Here is a 13,415-nt window from a genome sequence, read left to right as displayed (position 1 = left end):
GGACAGGTTAAATGAAGTATTAGTTAATCCTAGGAGGTGAGTAAACCAGGAAAGTGATAACTGCTCTAAAGAAGGCAACGTGGTTGTGGTACAGAGTGTTGTCAAAAGAAACTATTTACTTTATCATCCTGACAAACTGTTGTATAAGAAGAGAAATTTGATGTGGTGTCCTGGCAAAAGTAGTCAAAGGAAAGAATGGTTGTTAAATTCTTCTAAATAATCAAATGTTCATCTTGTGGAAGAAACGGCTACTTTTGTTTGGGACAAGTGTTTTGTGTAAGAGACATTTACTTTGAATTTTAAAAGACGGGTTGGATGGAAAAGACATTTTTAATTGAACTGAATAGAACACTGTTGAAATAAAACACATTCAGAAGTCTTCCTGAATTGATTCATGGGAAGGGAATCAAACCCTGGATGCAAGGATTGCTTTATGGGAATTGTACATTTTAAACGTTTGCAAATTTTGGTTGAACTCAAACCAGATACATTTACCTTATGTACTTTGATTGTATATGTTAGTGTGAGGGTCATCTACATTTGGACACAAGGTCATCTTTCTTTAATTTTAGTTTGCTAGGTAAGAACATTCTCGTTAGGATAGGGACAGATAGGCGTTTATCTCAAACTACAACTTTGTGCTCTTCTCTCATTTCTGACTGATCCAGGGAACTCTTTAAGATCATATCTGAAGCCAATGCCTCTGCATGCTCCACCTACACCCCTGGACACTCTCTTTCTCTTTGTGACCCTCTGTCAGACCACTTCCACATCAAAGCCCAAGGGAGACATACCTCCATCCTCTCTAACATCTCATCCTCCATCATCTCCCACAACATGCTCCATCATCAACATATCACTCACTTCTGTTATCTTCCCAGTAGAATTTAAGATCTCGTACATCAAGCATCTACTTAAAAAGACTTTCATCGACCCACGTGACCCAACCAACTACGGAGTTATCTCGAACAACAACTATATGGCCAAATTAGCAGACCAAGAGTAATATTTACACCCGGGAAAGACAGCTTGTCCAATCACAATCCAAGATTGTGCATTCCCCGCCGTGCTGAATTTTATTTTTTATTTTTAAATGGCTGACACCTTCAAAATAGAAAATGGACTAGGTACCTTTTCGGATGACGGCTGTCATTTTGGAACTTGTTTTCCGTGGCGCCCCGCATCCGAAAAGGGTCCTAGGCCCTTTTCTATTTTTTTGTAATTTATTTTTCACCGACGTGAGATGGGCTTTCGCTGAGCACATCTCGCGTCGCAAGGGGGAAAACAGGAAAATTGTTCGCACCCTGGTAAATTCTGGGGTGCGAATAGCTTTCACGCCCCAGCAGTGCTGGACATAGGATTTAATGGGCTGCATGCCTGAGCTGAGGCCCGAGCTTCACTCACGTCTACAAAGCCCTGGCTGGCGGGTAGTTAAATCCCATGTCCACCCCATCACCTGGGGCGTAAAAGCTACACTTTCAATGTTGCCTCTTTTCAGAATCAAGCCAATCAGGCTTCAGACCATTACAAGGAATAGAATCCTGTTTAATCTCCATCGAGGATGACCTTAAAAGTCACACCGAATCAGATGCTGTGCCTTAATCCTACACAACCTCCCTTCAGCTTCCGACAACATAGACCACTGCATTCTCACCAAGAGATGACATAATCTAGGCATCAGGGATATGGCTCTGATCTGGTCTGGATATTCTCCTTCCTTTCCAATAGATCTCATATAGTACACTTTCCTGCTCGGCTCCCCTCCCACTCGCTTCACTCTCCCCTCTCCTTTTTAACCTCTTCATGAGTCAACTGCACGCAATCATTCCAACGGTTTATCATGCTAGAATTACACTGATGGCACTCAAATCATCTTCAAAATTCATAACAGCCCTTCCTCTACATCTTCCGATCTCACCAAATGCCACTCTGAGATTGAACGCTGGATGACTGTCAATCATCTCTTACTCAATCCAGACAAAGCAGAGATCATTCTATGTGGGAAAACCACCCTTTTTTTTCTACCAATTTTATTTATTTTGGTTTTTCAAAATATAAATACAAAACATTCTTAACCTTCATAACATTCCCTCTACCCACCCTCCAACATTTTTACAGTGTAGCATATTTCAACAGTTGAGACTCCTGGGTCACCCATTCTTCCTGTTCAAAGTGTATATTTTAAATCACAGAAATGCTGCGCAATAGTCTCGGCTTAAAATACATTTGTACTCTATCATTTGTGAATTCGTGGAGTGGCATCCAAGTGTTCAAATATTTCGAGTAGGAGCCGTGGGATAGAGCCGTAGTCTTTTCCATGGCCATTACTCCCCATAGTCTCACCCACCACATGGCCACTATCGGTCCTTGTTTATTCTTCCAGGAATGTGCCAAAGTTATTCTAGCAGCACTTAGCATGTGGGTAATGAGTTGGGCATTTGTTCCAGATTTAGCATATCCCCCCTCCGCCATCTCCCCCAGTAGGGCCACCATTGGGTCAAATGGTAATTGTGTCCCTGTTATCTCCTTGATGTGACTTAGGATTTCTTGCCAGTACATTTCATCAAGCGGGCAAGACCACCACATGTGCATTATGTCACCTTGTTGTCCACAGCCTCTCCAGCAGGACATGGGGTAGTCTGGGTTGATGGAATGCATGCATGAAGGTGTGATGTACCATCTTAAGCACATTTTGTATGCTGCCTCTTTAATGGAGGTACATGTGGATCTTTTAGCAGCTCTTTGCCAGATTTGGCTCCAGGTTTCGCTAGAGATTGGTTTCCCCATATCCGCCTCCCACCGCTACATATAGAGGAGTGATTCTTCAGGGTCTAGTGCTCCCATTAAGCTATATAGTCTTGACACCCCTTTCTTGGGCTGGCCCTCTTTTATCGTGAGTTCTAATCCCACCGGTTCTCGGGTTGCCTCTTCTCGGACCTTCCTGTTAGTGATCCAATGCCTTAACTGAACGTAATGGAACCTCTCTGTCTCAGGTATATTAAATTTGACCTTGCATCTCTCAAAGGTTAGAGGTGTGTTTTCTTCGTAAAGGTCTCCCAATGTCAATGCTTTCTCATTCCCACCCCACTGTGCCCAGAACGCAGACCGCATTCCAGGGGAGAAGTCTGGGTTATAGGTCACCGGAGGCAAAGGTCCCCCTCCAATCTTCACCCCTCTATTTCGTAGTGTCTTCTCCCAATACCATAGGGTGGCTTTGGTGGATTCAAGGAGCACACCCTCTGTGTCGTTCAGGAAGGAAGGGGAGGCTATCCAAGGGGGCTCTAGTTGCTTCCTTTTCAAGGGTCGCCCAACTCGTTTGGTTATTGCTGGATGACCACTGTAGCATTGGGGCTAGCTGTGCCGCCCATAAGTATCTACGGATTTCGGGAACTCCCAACCCTCCCAGCAATTGGGGTCTATACAGGACCTTTTTGGGGACTCTTGGTTTTTTTCTTTTCCCAGATAAATGCCATTGTCTCCCTTTGTAGTTTTTGGACTGCTGGGGTTGGGATGCGTACTGGTAGGGCTCCTGCTACATAGAGGAACTTGGGGAGCAGGGTCATCTTTACCGCTATCATTCTTGCCAGCCATGACATTTCCTGTACCTCCCAACGCTTTAGATCCCCTGCTAGCTCTTTCTGCAATTCCGGGATGTTAGCCCCATATATGTTCTCGTATTTGGGGGTCATTTTTATTCCTAAGTATTTCGCTGCTCTTTGTTTCCACTTCAGCGGGTGCCTTTCTGCCCATTCTTTCACCTGCTCTGCTCTCTCAGTAACATTGAGTGCACCGGATTTGCTATAATTAATATGGAATCTGGAAACTTTGGCAAATTCCGTTAATAAGTGTAATGTTTTTGGTAGGGAGTGTGTTGTGTCTTTGAGAAACATGAGGATGTCATCCACGTAAAGAGCTATTTTTTGAGGGTCTCTAGTGCCCACCTCTACTCCTTGGATCTCTGGATCGTCCCAGGTCTTTTGTGCTAGTGGCTCCATGGCCATGGTGAATATTAAAGGTGACAACGGGCACCCTTGTCTCGTGCTCTTCTGAATAGAGATTTTGTTTGTGAGCCTTCCATTGACCATTAGTCGTGTGGATGGCTGTGTAAAATTGGCCATTATCATGTGTGTGAAAATCGGGCTACACCCGAACTTTTCCAGAGTCATCTGTAAATACCCCCAATATAGGCTGTCAAACGCTCGTGAAGCATCTAACGCCAACACCGAGAATCGCTGTCCTGTTCTACGACCCCATTCGATTGTATATATGGCTCTGCAGATATTATCATGTGTATTTCGCCCCTGAATGAAGCCCGCTTGGTCAGGGTGGATTATCCCGGGCGGTACCTCCGCTAGTCTGCGGGCTAGGATCTTCGGGTAGATTTTTGCATCTCCATTTAATAACGAGATGGGACGGTAACTCGCACACTTGTTGGGTCCCTGTCTGGTTTTAATAGTAGTACTGTGGTTGCCCGGCTCATATCTTCAGAGATCCTGCCGGTATCGCGGATGAAGTTATACAATTTCGCTAGGGGGCCTATCAGGGTGGTTCTGTACGTTTTGTAGTATGCGTTACTAAGCCCATCTGGGCCAGTGGTCTTATTTGGTTTTAGTTTTTTATTACTTCTCCCACCTCTTCTTCAGTTATTGTGGCCTCTAACATTTGTCTGTCTGGATCACTAATTTGTCGCAGGGTCATTTGGTTGAGGAATGCAGTTTGTTTTTCTTTCCGTAGGGCCTCCCTTTTTAAGTTTCTGGTGTAGTATGAGTGGATCACTTCTTCCACTGTTTTTTCTCCCCATATTAGATCCCACTCTGCATTTCGGAGTTGGATTATTCAGTTCCGATTTCTTTGCTGCTTCAGTTTAGCTGCAAGAAATCGATTAGCTTTATCCCCTTTAGTGTAGTAGAATTGTTTGGTACGCAGTAGGAGAAGCACAGCTTCGTCCGCCAGATGGGTCTCTAACGCTGCTCTAACTTTTTTCAATGCCCTCCATGCTCTCTGTGAGCCCTTATTTTGGTACTTTGCCTCGGCCTCTGCCACTTCGGTCTCCATATCCCGCCTTACTCTTTCTTTTCTTTTAATGTAGTTTGTTGTGTGCGCTATATATTCCCCTCTTACTACTGCTTTGCTTGCGTCCCATATAGTATCCCAATGAATCCCAGGGGTGACCTTTTCTTGGAAATAGTTCTGCAGGGTTTTTTCTATGTCCGCTCGGAGGGCTAAGTCTTTCAGGATTATTTTGTTTAGGCCCAATGGTTTGCGGGGCTGATATTGTGGGCTCAAAGGTTCCAGCTTTAAGAGGACCGGGGCATGGTCCGACAGGCACCTCATTCCAATCTCTAATCCCGTAACTTGTGGGATCAGTGAGTCCGAGATCAGCACCATGTCAATCCGGGAGTGGCCTCTATGTACCGCAGAGTAGTGAGTGTAAGCCTGTTCCTGCGGATAAAAGAAGCGCCATGTTTCGATCAGGTGTAATTCTCTGAGGAATCTAGCTATGGCTTGTCTGAACGCCTGATTATTGGAGGAGGCTGGGAGCGTTTTGTCCATCTCGGCGTCCATCACCCCATTAAAATCTCCCCCCATTAATATCTGTCCCCTGCCCCATTGCGCAACGATCGGGAGCGTCTCCATCAGGAAATTATCTTGTCCCTCATTAGGGGCATATATGGACATCAACGTTACTTGTTGCCCCATCAATTTCCCCCCCACCAACAGGTAGCAGCCCTCAGGGTCCCTCGTCACAAATTGCCTTTCAAAAGTGATCCCTTTGGCTATCAGCATGCCCACCCCTCGTTTTTTCGTTCCACTGGTGGTGAAGAACTGCTTGGGGAGAGCTCTTTGCCTCAGTCTGTGTTCGTCTTCCTTAAGTAGGTGTGTCTCCTGCATCCAAATCACTGAGGCCTGCGTATCTCCAAGTCTAGATAGCATAGATTTGCATTTGATTGGTTAATTGAGCCCCTGCATATTTAATGTGACAAACATTAGTTCAGCCATTTTCATGTCATGTACTCCTGCTTCACTGAAGATCCAGGGATCTCTCCATTTTTCTGAGTGTTCTTATTATCTGATGCATCACCATCATCCTTAAACATAAACTTTTCCCTTAAACCCCTTAATCCTCAAACTCCAACTTCTTTTACAAACATATTTGGTGGATTCACCACAACAAGTCACCAGGTATAGCTTCCTGGGAAACTGGGGTCTGGTCTCCCCTCTCCCCTCACCCCTTTCCCCCCCTGTGTTGAAGTTCCCATATTTTTTCGGTCTTTTGCATATCTTTCTCGGTTTCTTTCTCTTCCGTGTTGTATTACGCCCATTTTGTTGATGCCTATCGTAAGTCAAGGTCCCGCTTCTGGTGTTGTAGATGCGACATTTGGGTCTTGAGCTCGGGCACTCATGTAGGATCTGTGGCGTTGATATCTTTATTGCGGCCCCTCGTGCTGGCTTCCGTTGCTCCTTTTCAGGTGAGTTTATTCTCTTTTTTATCTCTAGGTGGGGAGCTATTTGCACCAGCTTGTCGGCTGTCTTCTTTGTCTCCCATAAGGCTTTCCATTTCTTCCTCTTTGGTGATTGTGTAGCGTTGGCCCTCCCATTCAAAACAAAGCCCAGTAGGATATGCCCATCGATAGCGGACTCTTTTGGCCTGCAGCCAGTTTGTCACAACCCTCAGCCGTTTTCTCTTAAGTAGGGTTGCCTGCGCTAGGTCCTGGTATAGTTGAATAGTTGCAGATTTGAAGTGGATGGGTTCTTTCTTTCTTGCGGCGCGCATGATGTCTTCTTTTAACTGGAATAGGTGTACCCATGCAAGGATATCCGGAGTTTTTGTTAAATTGGTAAGTCGAGTAGACCCTGTGTGTACGGTCTAGGACAATGTCCTTATCATCTGCATCATTTAGGATGTGTTGGAGTAAGTCTGTTACATACTGCTGTAGTTCTGGGTCCGTCACTCTTTTGGGGACCCCTCGAATCCGAATGTTATTTCTTCTAGACCTGTTTTCGGCGTCCTACTGTCTGTTTTGAAGCCGTTCCGTCTGCTGTTCCAGCTCTTGTACTCTTTTGGCTAATTCCTCTTGTTCCTGCCCCTGTTCGGCCATCGTGGTATCCACCTCATTTATTCTATGTTCGGCCGCCATGATCCCCTTGTTGAGATCGGCTATGGATTTAGCCAAGTCCGCGGTGCTTTCTTTAAGGTCTTTTTTCAGTTCCTAAAGCAGTGCCAGGAGGTTGAATTGGCGGGTCTGTCATGTCCACCAGGTCTTCCGTTGGAGGGAAGTGTACCTGAGTGGTGGCTTGTATCTGGCCCCGTTTTTGAGTCTCCACCGCTTGCATCATCGCTTTGATGTCTCCCGAAGTTCCTCCTTTTGTTTTAGTGGCTTGTTTGGACATATTTGAGTGTGAGGAGGGGAGGACAGCAGCGAGTTGGGCTGGGTTTGCTGCAAATGAGTTTGTAGATATGTTGTATTGACCAGGTAGTTCTTTGCACCTCCTGACTGTGGGGCTTTATGTGGGTTGCAGTTCCTGCTCACAGCCTTGGGGCCTCTTTGTGTATAGGGCTCTCTGTATCTGTCCCTCTCACTTTCTTCAAGGCGTTTCAAATGCTCTATTTACTCTGCTTCTCAGATAAACGTATCTAAAAACGATTCTAGAAAACCTTTTTTGAGATCCTCCGGCAATTGGAAAACCCCAAGCTAATGTTTCACGAGTTTACACCTACTGAGGCGTACTGTGAAGCTGTACAGAAAGCATTTGCAGATAAAATCACTGCAGCCCGTGCCCAAATTGAAGCCAACATGGCCCACAATGAGTATAAACATTCTTCCCAAGCTGTAGAGGACATACGTAAGTCCATCTTTCACCTTTCAAGCTGTTACCAAGGAAGCCTTGGGTAAAGTTCTTAATAAAATCAGACCCGCTACATGTGACAGTGAGGCTCTCCCTTCTAAAATCATTCTGGCTAATGTCAAGCTCTTCCTCCTGTTTTTAGTTCATTTTATTAACGCATCATTTAAAGACAATATAATACAGGACTCATTGAAGAATGTATCAATGACACTGCTTATGCTTATAACAAAAAAACATGATCGGATCCTAAGGTGTATACACATTATATGCCCATTACAAATATGTCTTTCTTGATGAAAATCGTGGATAAGATGGCTACGATTCAATATAAAGAACATTTTGTAAAGGACTGAAGTCTATCATCCTAGGCAATCGGGGTTCAGGTCTTTTCATGACACAGAGACTCAGTGCTGGCCGGTGAGTGAGTCAGCGAGACAGCGAGAAATTTTGCATGTTGCAGATTGGGAAATTTACATCTAAGAAGCCAAGTTAATAAATGTATCTCCAAGCACATGTAATCTTGTGACTGACTTTCCAAAAGATTTGCTGAAGTGGCACCTCTGTTTGATGAACCTAGAACTAATGCATTGTGAGAGTGCGTTGGGAGTGCTGATCGGTTGGAGGGATACCATGAAATTGCTCATGAACTGTGTTTGGATACTTCCTGACTGAATTAACTGTGTGTTTCTAAACACTATCAAAGTGGACTTGGATCTTCACTGGTATTTATACTTCATTGTAAACAGCATTTTGCATTGTAAAAGACTTCAGAACACCTTTTTGACCGACTGTTTCTATATTATTGCAGCTCCGTTGTTGACTCAACCCCCATATCACAGTGTGCACTATAATACCACAAGCATTCGTGCATCGCCAGAATGCATTGGGAGTGCTGATCCGTTGAGACGGGATGTGAGGAAATGTATGAAGTGTTTCATACGATGCGCAGGAGGAAAAAAAGAAGAGTAGGGCTGTCTCAAACAGTGAGAATAAAAAATCAATTACCACCAATAAATCAAAGAAAAAGTACAAGAACCATGCTGATCCCATTAAAGCATCATAATCACCCACTAAGGAATGTATTAGTTCTGTTCGAGAAAAACAAGTGATAAAACTCAAAGGCAGCGTAGTACTGACAAATGCTCCTGCTCATCCATCTGAAGAGAAGTGAAATTCAATTGAAGAAGTTCTATTAAATTGCTCAACAAACTCCACTGCCAAGTTACCTGAGGTGAATGGAAACGACCAAGAGTCGGAGTGATTGAGAGTAAAAATACCACAAAGATCAAGGCTGACGCAGCCTCTATTAAGATGGCTGAGTTTGGGACGCTAGAACAAAGGCGATTGCATAAAGCAAACGGTTGCAGTCGGGCTCTTGTTGAGTTGGTTTGTATGAACTCAGATATTGCCGAAGAACTTGACAAAGTCATAATGACCCGGATAAACTTACACCTAGCAACGAAAATGAATGTGCCTGATGCCGACCCAAAATGTTCTGCAGATGAGACGAGGGGCAACCCTAGAAACAAGATTCCTGATCGTGCAGTTAGCATAGAAGATAATGATCATTTGATCAAAGCCCAAGAACATATGTTTGTCCAGATAAAATATAGGAAAAAAGATGATCCCTATCCCAATAAGACTATGCTTTTAACATATTTAAACAAATACCAAAATTAAAGAACATAGGATCACGAGACATTGAAGCAATCCAATACACTAGAACAAAAATGGATGTCGTGTCATTATGGGTGCCTTCACGTATGGTAAGAGAAAAAATCTTGCATGAGAGAGGTAGTCTTGATAAGAAAGGATTACTGTTATCAGCTAGACGCGCTAAAGATGTGAGGAGTGATACTCAGAGGAAATCCTGCTATGAAACTGAGCCCAATCATGAATGCAGAACTGTAAGTTTTAATGAGGATAGATACATTAACCCGAATAGAGAAAGTATTAAAGATGCTAACTCAGAATATAAACCCAGAGCTGAAAGTGAAGAATCTGGCAATGCCAAAGATCAATGCTCTCTGCAAAAGACATCATGGGCCTGGTTGAGAAACACCCTTAAGGATCAAAAAACGAAGCATAATTATTAGAGCCAGGATTCCATTACTCTGCCTCTTAGAATTGCGGTCTGGAATACCCAAGTGTTTTCCCATCTTCTTGATAAGAACAAATTTAAACACCTCTCAGCGTATGACATAATCATTCTACAAGAAACCTGTCTGCTCGATAAACCCACATGCCCAGACCACGATATTGCATGCATCCCTGCTATAAAACAGAAAAAAGGGAGGCCGATGCATGTCCTTATCATCGCTATCAAAAAAGATCTGAAGGGCATATTGTATCCATGGGCATCCGCACACGCTTGTCTACAGCCAGCCAGACTTTGCATAAAAGCAGATGGTTGTGATAGGGATATATGTCTCGCTATACTAAACGTATATTGGAATCCGGCCCTGATAGAGGAAGATGTTTGTTTTACAAATGTTATACAACTGCTTGATTTTGTGGCATGTGCCAAAGATAGCCATATGATAATGATAGCTGGTGATATGAATATAACTTGCTTTGATGATGAGAGGAAACTAGCCTGCTCAAAATCCAACAGATGGATAAAACTGATGGAAGTTTGTAATCTAACCATGTTGAATGGTACCTACAAAGATGGATTACCCCCGAAAGCCACATGGTAATGAGGCATGTCCACTTCTATTCTTGACTATGTATTCATCTCACAGTTTTCGGTACAAAATGTCATCAACTTTAAAGTTGTAAATAACAATGATAATGACCATAACATACTGGAAATTGTATGGGGTAGAGCGTACGCCACCCACACTCAGTATTACAACCATGAGATCCATGTGTCACAAGGGCAAAACAGAATAAAACTGAATGTATCAAAGCTAAACAAACTACTAGCAAGAATAAAAAGTGAAGATGAACAAATTGAGGAGGCTAGTGTTCCTGAGTACACACGTGTTCTAATGTTATTTTCAGAGGTACATGTTAAATGTATGCGAGCAAGTTACAAACCCAAATATTCATTTGACAAGATCATACAAAATGCTAAAGAAAAGATAAACAAAGACATACATAGGGTAAAATTAAGTATGGATACTGACATCAAACTGAAACTGAGACAGCTGTGTACAAAATATAAGAACTTTGTGGTACAACACAAAATAAAGGTTAAACAAGAAATTAATGAACAAATGCTTATGGCACTAACAACTAAATCAAGCTCCATGATATGGAAATTGTTAAACGAAGCGCCTAATAAGAGCATAGGACCATTGATGCTAAATTTGATCTCAGAAGCGGACTGGATAACATATTATACAGATATCTGTGGAGATCCCGACCAGATGATAGAAATGGCTTCTACCCAGACTGAGAATAAACAACTCCAATTTACGTTATGACATTATGACCCTAATCAAAAGATTGAGTACTTCACAAGCACCGGGACCTGATGGTCTGATAAAAACGTGGTACTCAATGCCAATCTGTAGGAATGGACAGATATTATGTATCTACTGTTTACAAGAGTTACTAGGACAGGGCGTACACTGAATACCTGGAAGAAATCAATCCTAGTGCCAATCATTAAAAAAGGCAACAAGAAGCTTCCTGAGAATTATCGGCTCTTGGTGCTCTTTGATATTCCAGGCAAACTATACGCTTGCCTGATATTAAGAGATTTAACTAAATGACTTGCAGAGTCTAAGCTTTCAGATCTGCATCTGCATCAGATTTATAACTGGAATGGGGACATCTATTACCCTCACAATACTGTCAGCTCTAAAAAAAACAAGCAGAGACAAAAAAATACCCAATATTTCTAGCTTACATTGATTTTCGAGCTGCATTCGACTCAATTTCTAGAAAAATATTCTGGACAAAATACAGCCAAGGAGTCCCAACTATATATTACAAGCACTGCAACAGTTCTATATGAACACGACCATTCAGGTCAAACTGACTCAAAGTGGACTGTTATCTGAAGCCATACCGGCCATCCATACCCACCAGCCATACCCACCAGCCAAGGCCTTAAACAAGGCTGCATATTTGCCACATCTTTGTTCAACTTTTACATAAAAGACATGTATTCGCTATTCCATAACACCATACCATTTACACCTAAATTAGGAGCCAAACCAATTCCGCACTTGTTCTATACGGATGATTTGGTCATAACTGATCGGCCCCAATAGGCTTGCAAAGGCAACAGAACAAGGTATCCAACTCTGCTAAAGAAAACATGCTATCAATAAATGTCAGCAAATATAATCACATGAGATGCCATAACTCCAAAAAAGAACGGAGCAAGCTTTCAAATGGGTGGTAGACAACAAAACAATCAAAATAATAAAGCAGTACACATATTTGGGTGTAGTTCTAAATGAAACAAACAACAAAGGCCCGTATAAACTTGACTTGAGAAGCAAAATCAATGCACTTACATCTCAAGCCAAAGTTATACGAGCAAAATATGGGACATTTTCCATTGCCCCGTGTTAAAAGTTTATAGGGGCAAGGTTGTTCCGGCAATCACATATGAGGACAAACTAAATTGCCTGAAACCCAAATAGGCTGGAACTTATTGTAAGGGGTATTTTGGAAGGCATTGCTCCCGATTGCAAATTCCTATCCGGTACAGATGTGCTTTGAATTGGGTTTGACTTCCCTTAGTGCTGTAGTGGAGTGTAATAGGTTGATGCTTTATGCAAAATGTAAAACAGCGAACGCATATACTCCTTCATTGCTGTCTCCCCTGGGCAAGAGTATGGAAGGAACTAGCTCCCTTGCTCTTGGAAGAGCTCTGCTTGTACTACTATGACCAGCGCTGATATTGATTTAGATCTGTTGGTAACTAACCTTGAGAGGGCAAAACAAAAATTGTGGATAATGGACTGGTGCAATACTAAGACGGAATGCAAGAAATATAAAAGCTACATGCGAGGAGCGTTTATAGAGAAAAAACGTAATACTGTCCCAATGTATCTTATGAAACTTCCAGACAAACAAAATAGAGCTGACCTCATGAGAATGATATTCGATTTGTGGCCTACGAAAACTCCAAATGCCAGAAGGAATAATACTGTTATTGATGTCACGTGGTGTTTTTGCAAGAATCCCAAATACCCCGAAACATTGAAATATCTATTTGCTGAATGTGATAACTTAGCCGAGGTTAGGCGAGAACATTATTTTAGGCTCTTTGGTGATTATCAGACGCTATCAAAACTGAATATGTGGAAAGTGGTTTTTAATGCACAGAGAATTACTGTGAATTTAGCAACTGTAAGATTTTTAAGGAACCTAGACCTACATCTGTTATAGGTCTAAGATGTGAAGAGAGATTGTCGTGAAGCTGGTGCAAAATTTGGTTAATGCTATTTTAAGTGATATTTGTTACTATAGGATGATCACTTGGTTGTCTCTTATCGTGCTGTTTTGTTTTTTCATTTGATTTTTTTCTGTTAGTATAAGTGAAAACATTGAAGGTGATAACTTGTTGGACCAGTTTGCTTTAAGATTGAAACACCTGCATA

Source organism: Ambystoma mexicanum, chromosome 7p, assembly GCF_040938575.1.
Source record: "Ambystoma mexicanum isolate Mex_15411 chromosome 7p, UKY_AmexF1_1, whole genome shotgun sequence".
Taxonomy (NCBI): Eukaryota; Metazoa; Chordata; class Amphibia; order Caudata; family Ambystomatidae; genus Ambystoma; species Ambystoma mexicanum.
This window is presented reverse-complemented; position numbering follows the sequence as displayed.